This window comes from Canis lupus, chromosome 26 (assembly GCF_048164855.1).
Source record: "Canis lupus baileyi chromosome 26, mCanLup2.hap1, whole genome shotgun sequence".
Lineage (NCBI taxonomy): Eukaryota > Metazoa > Chordata > Mammalia > Carnivora > Canidae > Canis > Canis lupus.
This window is the reverse complement of record NC_132863.1, coordinates 18233195-18242868: the sequence shown is the minus strand read 5'-3', so window position 1 is coordinate 18242868 and position 9674 is coordinate 18233195. Positions and strand designations below refer to the sequence as shown.

Below are 9674 nucleotides of genomic sequence, written 5' to 3'. Positions count from 1 at the left end.
GTTTTGAAGGAGCAGTGTCTCACTTCAGACTTCCTGGGAAACTTGCCCCAAAACAAAGATTTGAGGGCAGGTAGCTGTTTTAGGTGATAATCCCAGGAAATATTAGCAGAGGAACAAGAAAGTGAGGCAGGGGAAGGTAAGAAAACAATAAAAATGAATCACCAAGTGAGTGACCCGTTGTAGGCAAACAGTGTTCAATCCTTTCAGGGGAAAGAGGAGCAGGGAAACAGTGTAGACTATGCCTCAGAACTGTCATATTTGAGGATCAATAGGACAGGAGGATGACCAACTCCTCTCATCATCAGCTAAGAGCTTTTTTCTGGGGGCATTAATTTCCTGATACTTCTGGTGTGTCGTGTATGTATGCAGAGCAGCTACCAGAAACTTCAAAAAGCTCTCAGGCAGAAAGTTGCAGGTGTTGGCCCCTTGAAGTGTGGGTGGCATGAACTTCTGAACCAGTCGGGGCCCAGAGGTAGGGGTAGGACACCTACACATGTGCAAGGGGTGAGGTTTACCAGGCACAGACCAGAGAAGGTGTTCCTGCCAGAGGTACACTACTCTATGAGTAGTCAAACTCATAGAGAAAGGAAGTAGAACAGTAGTTGCCAGGAGATGAGGGAAGGGGTAAAGAGGATTTATTGTATAATAGGCACAGAGTTTCAATTCTGCAAGATGAAAAATGCTGTGGAGATTATAGTGGTGATGGTTGCACAGTGATATGTATATACTTAATACCACTCAACTGTACATTCTCTCTCCTTCTCCCTTTGCCCCCCACCCACCTAAAATGAATAAATAAATCTTAAAAAAAGAGGCATATATAACAAATATTTGTTTATTTTTAAATGTTTTGGTAGGCGCATTTCAATATAATTGGTTTCCTTTGTATCCTTAAATATTTTGTTTTATGAATTTCAAAACATTATTCTAAGAAAGAGGTCCACATACTTCACCAGGCCTGCAATAAGTCCACATACACACACACACACACACACACACACACACACACACAAAATAGGGGCCTCTGGGTGGCTCAGTTGACTATGCATCTGACTCTCGGTTTTGATCTCGGGTTATGATCACAGGGTCCTGGGATCAAGTCCCCAAGTTGGGTTCTGCACTCAGTGTACAGTCTGCTTATCCTTCTCCCTTCCTCCCTGTTCCTCCCCCATACCTCCCCCACTCACAGTCACTCTCAAATAAATAAATAAATAAATAAATAAATAAATAAATAAAATCTTTTAAAAATAAGAAAGAAAGAAAAAGAAATGAAGGAAGGAAGAAAGAAAGTAACAAGTATAATCTGACACGTAGTTGCAGTTATAGAGGGCTTTATTAAGTGTGGCTATATTCTAGGGGTCATGATCTGACTTGTGTGGCATGATACACAATTATCTGATAATAAATTCATACAAGTAAAAGTTCTGACCAGATTTGCTTGCCTGGGTGATAAATGTACAGCGTGGTCCTCAGTCCTCTTCCACCCCACACATCCCCATTAAGAGCTGTGGCTCACCCTGGTGCTGAACCTCATTGAGTCAGAGCCAGGTTTCTTTGGGGACAGATATGCTATCTGTGGGGAAATGCATGTGTGGGTGGAAAAAATCCCTCGGGTTTTCTGATAGCACTCTCTTAACCTCAGCAGCTGCCCTTTCTCTATTCCTTGATAAACATTGTGAAAACAAAAATACTGGTACCCAAGAGGAGCTAGAGGAAAGGTGGTCACTGTTGCTCTTTCTGGAAAAGTAGAATTTGAGCAGACATATTCAAATAAGTGATTATGTTCATGATGAATCTATGGGGATGAATATAAATTCCAGTTGGGTTAGAAAGGGAAGGATTTCAAGCTAATGAGTCAGAAATGCCTAGCTATTCCTGAAATTCTTTTCCTCTACCTCCTGGGGCTTCCTAACCACATTTCCCAGTGTCTCCTGATGTGGGGTGGAACCCTGGGATTTTGGTCTGATTAAAGGAAGTTTGGCAGATGTGAAATCCATCACTTCCAGGCTCAGCTCTTGAAAGCTTCCCACAGGCAGACATCCTCGTTGCTTTCACTCCCTTTGCTGCAGTCTTGGTGGGAGGCCTATAATCGCAAGGGTCAGTGGAAGGACAATGGAGGCCACAGCATATCCCAGTTAAGGATGCATCTTTCCCATTAGCCCTGGGAGAGGCTAGATCCTGCCTAGATCATGTGCTTGTTCTTGCATGAATCACTGTGGCCTGGGACATGAATGACTAGGTCATGATCCCATCCCTGGGGTGACAAATTGGCCCAGTCAGTCTCAAATCAGATGGAGTGTATTGGTTTCTCATCACTGCTATGATAATTTACCACAAACTTAGTGGCTTAAAATAACAAGTTTATTATCTTACAGTTCTAGAGGTCAGAAGTCTAAAATAGGAAATGCTGGGCTAAAATCAGGGTGTTGGCCAGCCTTCCTTTTAGAGGCTCTAGAGGACAATCCATTTCCTTGCCTTCTCCACCTTATAGAATACTCTTGCATGTCACGGCTTGTGCCCAATTTTTCCACTTTTGAAGCCAGTAACATCCATGTCATGCTGTCATCTTTGTAGTTCAAGTTCTGTCTCCCTTCTTCCACTTAAAAGGACATGGTGATTACATTGGGTCCACTGGATAATCCAGAGGATTATAATCCCACTGGATAATCTTCCACATTAAAGTCAGCTGACCAGTGATCTTCATTCCTTCCACAACCTTAATTCCCTTTTGCCTCCAATGTACATATTTATAGGTCCCATGGATTGTGATATGGATATCTTTGGGGGACCTTTATTCTGCATACTACATAGAGCAAACACAACTACAATGAGAAGAGAAAGGTGATTCCCCATTGGAAGGACTGCTGGATAGACAAGAAGCATATGTCCTCTCCCACACCACTTCCAGATTTCTTTCTTTCTTTCTTTCTTTCTTTCTTTCTTTCTTTCTTTCTTTCTTTCTTTCTTTCTTTCTTTCTTTCTTTTCTTTCTTTCTTCTTTCTTTTTCTTTCTTTCTTTCTTTCTTTCTTTCTTTTTTCTTTCTTTCTTTCTTTTCTTTCTTTCTTCTTTCTCTTTCTTTCTTTCTTTCTTTCTTTCTTTCTTTCTTTCTTTCTTCTTTCTTTCTTTCTTCTTTCTTTCTTTCTTTCTTTCTTTCTTTCTTTCTTTCTTTTCTTCTTTCTTCTTTCTTTTCTTCTTTCTTTCTTTTTTTTTTTTGGCAAAAGGACACACTTTATTAAGTCCCTCAAGCCTAGTTCTCCTTCTCCTGCACGTCTTGGTTCCCCGGAGACGCCCAGTCCGGCGGGCAGCAGTGAGACCCACCTTGCGGCCGGCAGGGGCATCTCTGCGGGTAGTAGAGGGTTTGCCCGTGTGCTGGTGGTTGCCACCTCGGGAGGGATGCTCCACGGGGTTCATGGCCACACCCCGCACACGTGGCCAGCAATTCCTCTTTGCCTTGTACTTGCGGTAGGCGCGGCAGCCTTCAGAAGGGGCTTGTCGGCGCGGCCCCGTCCAGCGACCACGGCCACCAGGCTCTGGCGGCGGAGAAATGACCTTCTTTGAACCCGACGGCAGCTTCACTCGGGTCTTCTTGGTCTCCGGGTTGTGGGAGATGACGGTCGCGTAGTTCCCGGAGGCTCGGGCGAGCTTGCCCCTGCCACCAGGCTCTCCAGACAGCACACGACGGGCCCCGGGCACAGTGCCCACCGGGAGCACATGCCCTGCGGCGCTGGGCTTTCTTGCCGCAGCGCACGAACTGGCCGGTGTGTCCGCCCTCGGCGGCGCTGAGCAGCTCCGTCCGCTCCTTCAACCGGTCCGGATCCCAGAAGACGACCTCGGCGAGGGGTGCCCCGCGGCCCGGGTGCTGGATGATGTCCTTCACGATGCCCTTGGTGTAGCCGCGCCGCTCGGAGCACGGAGCCGGCGCCCTTCCTCTGCCCACGGACGCCGCGGCCCCTGGCGGTCTCCTGCGCTGCTGCTGGGGACGTGACTGGTGCCGCCACTCGGGAAACTGTGTGGAGGCTCCTCAAAGAGTTGCAAATAGACCTGCCCTACGACCCAGCAATTGCACTGCTGGGGATTTACCCCAAAGATACAGGTGCAGTGAAACGCCGGGACACCTGCACCCCGATGTTTCTAGCAGCAATGTCCACAATAGCCAAACTGTGGAAGGAGCCTCGGTGTCCACCGAAAGATGAATGGATAAAGAAGCTGTGGTCTATGTATCCGATGGAATATTCCTCAGCCATTAGAAACGACAAATACCCACCATTTGCTTCGACGTGGATGGAACTGGAGGGTATTATGCTGAGTGAAGTAAGTCAATCGGAGAAGGACAAACATTATATGTTCTCATTCATTTGGGGAATATAAATAATAGTGAAAGGGAATAGAAGGGAAGGGAGAAGAAATGAGTGGGAAATATCAGAAAGGGAGACAGAACATGAGAGACTCCTAACTCTGGGAAACGAACTAGGGGTGATGGAAGGGGAGGAGGGCCAGGGGTGGGGGTGACTGGGTGGCAGGCACTGAGGGGGGCACTTGATGGGATGAGCACTGGGTGTTATTCTATATGTTGGCAAGTTGAACACCAATAAAAAATAAATTTATTATTTAAAAAAAGTGCATCTTGGTGTACCTTTATTATGCACTGTACCTTTATTAAGCACTTTTAGCAGATGTTTGTGATGTCCTATGTCACACCTTCTCAACTCGCCTGATTTTAGCACGCCTTTGACAGTCAGTTTTCATGCTTTGTCAGCATTCTTTATAAAGCTTACGTGGAAACTACTCTGCTTTCTTGAAGACAATGGAAGTTCCCTTGGGAAAATTCAGGTAACTGGAAAGTGCAAGGGAGCTAATGCCCTGGGAGGGAGCAATGTTCATCTAAGGGGGGATGGAATCAACAGTTAAATGCCACAGCCTCCATCCTCTGGTAGAACACTTCTGATGTGCTTTGTCCATGGTTCTTCAGAAGGTCCCAGTGGGACTGAGCCTCAGATGCCCACAGCGGTAACACACTTGTGTGGGCTTTTTGCCCTTCCGTGTTTTTTTTTTTTTCCTTTCTTTTCTTTCTTTCTTTTTTTTTTTTTTATTTATGATAGTCACAGAGAGAGGGAGAGAGAGAGAGAGAGGCAGAGAGAGAAGCAGGCTCCATGCACCGGGAGCCCGATGTGGGATTCGATCCCGGGTCTCCAGGATCACGCCCTGGGCCAAAGGCAGGCGCCAAACCGCTGTGCCACCCAGGGATCCCCCCTTCCCTGTTTTGTTCTCCCTACCCCTCACTCCTGCTTCCTGGGATCATCTCCCAGGCAGGCTACCCACACCCACGTCCTTCTTTCAGATCGTGCTTTTTTGGAGGAACCCAACTAAAACAGCACTTACACCTCATGTTTTATGGAGAGTCAGTGATGTAGGGCTCAGCAGGTTAGAGCCTCGCTGGTACAATCCAGCACAGCTGGCTTACAGGTACCTGTTCTGACTGGCTGGCATCCAGTGGATTGGTTGGTGCCCATGTCATATAAGTCACCTCCCACTTATGAGATCTCTCAGTGCCATAACATAAATCACTGTCCCTGACATGTCCTTCTTGGCTGCTTATGAGTTTCTCATTCAAGACATGTGGGTAGTGAATATAAATAACTTAAATCATAGTCCTACTGGGCCATGTGCTAAAGTCTGTGTTCCATAAATGGGGAGAAAAGGTTATCCGAGGTGACTCCCCACTCCCCCCCTTCAGTTCAGGCTGAGGTCAGGGTTGTTTATTTGAATGCTGGCAATCACCCTGGGAATTTATTTAGGTGCCAAGGGAAACATGAGGACAGTGGACTCCAGAAAGATTGTGCTCCAAGGTACATAAGATAGCAGGCACAAACCCAGGAGAGGACACCAGGGGCTTGCCCTAGACACAACAAATGCCTGGTGACTTCTTGGTTGGCTAATGCAGACAGCATTTAATCTATGGGCCAGAGGGAGATGATGCAGAAGGCAGAGACACAGACTTCAAGAAGGCTTTTGTAGTCTCTCTGTGGTCCAGCACCCACTAAGCCCAGAGATGCAACATCTCTTATGAAACCTTGTCCCTCCTGCAGGTACTGGCAGAGCTAAGAATGAGGTCTTCGCACACTTAGCATGCCTGGCAGCCCCTTTCCCCGTGTCAAGGAAGCTGAGTCTGAAATGAAGAGCTCCATATGGGAAGTTTAGGGGGAGAGGTTTTGGGAACAAAATAGAGGAAGTAAGTGAGGGGGGTTGGGCAGATTGGGAAATGGCTGTGATGCTTTCACTGTACAGGTTTCAACCAAACCCACTCAGAGCTCTGGAATTGGGTGGCCCTTCAGAGCTGTCTTGACTGGAAGCAACCCATCTTTGGACTCAGGCTACCTCCAGGAAGGTCACATAGCCCTGGTTAAGGTAGCCACCAGGGGCCAACCCTCCTGGCAATGGAGGTGGTGAGTTTCTTGGTCCTGAAGTGAGGATCTTGACAAGACACCAGAGCACCTGTTACAATTACTGCATACCACTGCCCCCTTGGTCCCACAAAGGCCCTCACACCCTGACCCTCGTCTTTAGTGACCTTCAGCTTCCCTGGAAACTGAAAGAGCTGCTTTTACCTTAAAGATGTTAGTGGCTGGCTACACATACAAAATAAATACAGGTTGCATTTTAGTAAAATTATCCTGCCTGCCCTCAAATGGAGTATTTTAGAGCCTTCAGAGCAATCAGGCTTGGTTCTATTTGATGTTCGCATTAATGTTGACTTTAAGAATTAATATTAAATAGGGTGGGATAGTTTCCCATATGACAGATGAAAAAGCCAAGGTTTGGAGAAGGTAAAAAACAAAATGACTAAGAGAAGAGCCAACCTAGAGCCTAAGCCTCCTGACTTACTGTTTCCAGTCTGCAAGAGAATAAAATACCTTGAGCTGTCCCATGTACACTTGTCAGGGAGACACACTGCCCCCCCGCCCCCATGATCCTGGCCTCACTTCAGGGCTACTAGAAAGAATGGCAATCTAGAAAGAAACTTCTTTATAAAGAGGAGAAGGCTCTGTTTAAATCCACATGCCATAGGAAGGAAGAAAGATGCCTATTGTACCTGTGGTACAAGATCCCTTTTCTCTGGGACAGTGGGGAGATTTGTGGAGGGAGGATACCAGGGAAGGTCAGGGCATGAAGGTAAAAAAAAAAAAAAAAAAAAAAGCTGAGCAGAAACGGGCTGTGCTTCAACTTGCTCCACAGTGAAGCAGAGCCTAGCCTCTGGGTGGTGTCCACCTTCTGCATGCTGGCTGTACTCTGAGTCTTAAAGGCATTGCTGTCACAGAGGTGTCCTTGCTCAGTGACTGTGGAAGGAGGGGACTCCATTTCAGTGCAGGAAACCTGGTAAGGATTGTGTGCGGGACTTGGGTCGAGACACCAGGACTCTCCCAGCTTCCCTTTCCTCACCTGAGAGGCAGATGGTGCTGGGAGAACCAGATTGAAACAATTGGGTGAATGGAGAGTTCTTTGAAGGGGTTAGGGAGCAGAATGGGGAGAGTCACTAGATGTACTTTCCTGGGTGTTGGTGGCTGGATCTTTTAAAGCAAAACCACTGATTTAAAAACCCTTAAGTAAGAAGTTCATGTATGGATATTCCCAATGATTCTGATGTGAGGTCTGGCGATTATGTCAGCCTGGGTGTCCTGGAAACAAAGTTGTCTTAGACTGTCTGCTCTTTGCAGTTTCTCTCTTCTGCTCCTGTGGCCACCTCTGTGCGTCTTCTCTGCCACAGCAGACTCCATAGCTTTGTCACCAGAGTCCCCAACCTGGCACTGCGTTTTACTCCCCCTTTTGTGCCCCACCCCCCCTTGGCTAGCAGGCCTCTGGGGACTGGAAGAAGGACTCCATGTAGGATGCAGAGAATGGGAGAAGCATCCCTGCTCATGGGAAAGCTAACCCGTAGGCCAGGATCAGGAGGCTGATGGGGTGGAGGAAGAAGGCTCCGTGGTAAGGAGGAGGATGGGGATGAAGGTGAGGAGGAGGATGGAGATGAAGGTGAGAAGGAGGATGGATATGAAGGTGAGAAGGAGGATGGATATGAAGGTGAGGAGGAGGATGGGGATGAAGGTGAGGAGGAAGATGGAGGTAAAGGTGAGGAGGAGGATGGAGATGAAGGTGAGGAGAAGGATAGAGGTGAAGGTGAGAAGGATGGGGATGAAGGTGAGGGGACTAACATGGTTGCAGGCAAATGGGATGACCATGTTAACATTTACCAGGATGATCAGACAGCATGAAAGGAAAAGTTAAAGGAGACAGACAGACACAGAGAGAGAGACCTGCTTACCTATATTCACTTTCCACTTCCCATCTCAGAATCTCAATGTGGTCACCTTGGTGTAGGGTCTGCACCCCACCCTGCAGGCAGTGCCACCGCAAAGGTGAGTTGCTGCCCATCACCAAAAAAAAATCACCATGTGAATGTGGGACAGGGCAGGAGGAGACAACGGAAGTTCCAAGGACCTGCTTTTTTCCTTAAAAATACTTCGAAAAGGAATTCTTTTTAGTATTTTTAATTTAAATTTAATATTTTTAACATTAGAAAATATATGTAGCACTTTTTACTTACTAGCTTATTATTATTTTTTTTGACGTATACATATTTAACATCGCGTTAGGGTGAGCCACGCTTAATGACCTCCAGCAACCAAATAAGGCTTCAGAGTGCCTTCTGACCCACTTCTAACTTTACTTGTGGTGTGATCATGTTCATTACAATCTCAAGAGAAACACACACACACACACACACACACACACACACACCTTGTAAAAAGAGAAGCAAAACAACAAGAAGTCTTATCCCAAGCATTCCATGAACTTTTTTGTGTGTTTGTTGTAGAGGTCCATTTGAACCCCAGAATTAGCTTAAAGATTATTTTAAGCCTAAGACTTTTGAGATTCAACAGATGCAGAAAAAAGCCGCCTTGAGCTTCCCATATCTGAGGAAAAGCTGCAATTTCTGGGAAATGAGGCTACTATAAATCTCCTAGGAGGGAAGAGTTTTATGAAGATGGGAATACCATTCACACCTGTACAGACAAATGTTATCACAAAGTGCTTATTTCTCACCTGTTCTAAAAACTCATTCATCTTTCCTTTTTTTAAAAAAAGATTTTATTTATTCATTTATTTGAGAAAGAAAAAGTGCAAGCTGGGGGAGGGGCAGAAGGAAAAGGAGAAGCAGATTCCTCACTGAGCGGGGAGCCCCATGCAGGACTCCATCTCAGGAATCTGGGATCATGACTTGAGCAAAGGCAGATGCTTAACTGACTGAGCCAGCCATGTGCCCCCTCCTAAAGAAAAGAAGCTTTCCTAAAGACATCTGGAAGCCTTTCTCCTTCCTCCATTTCCTCTACTAAATTAGGTGCATAGGGATTTAACTTTAACCATTTGGTAAGTCAGCTACTTTTTCTGTTGGCTCCTATATGCGTGGGAGACAAACCTTTTTTCTCCTTTGTCAGTTTAGTTCACAGGCCTCAGGTACTGAGCATAAGAGGGTGGAAGAAAAGTTTTTCCTCCCCTACAATATCCTTAGCTGTCTTGTAAGTGGTTGGTTTGTACAAGATGGTTTAAAAGGTCAAAGACAAGATCTCTCCCACTTTTATTTGTCACTGAAGTTGCTATTTATTTGTTTGGCCTGTTTGATA

At 46.2% G+C, this 9674-nt stretch overlaps 1 pseudogene; it reads right to left on the bottom strand.

Annotated features, from left to right (window-relative positions):
• Positions 1–252: 252 nt before the first annotated feature.
• Positions 253–9117, bottom strand: LOC140618865 (large ribosomal subunit protein uL2-like; annotated as a pseudogene).
• Positions 9118–9674: the final 557 nt, after the last annotated feature.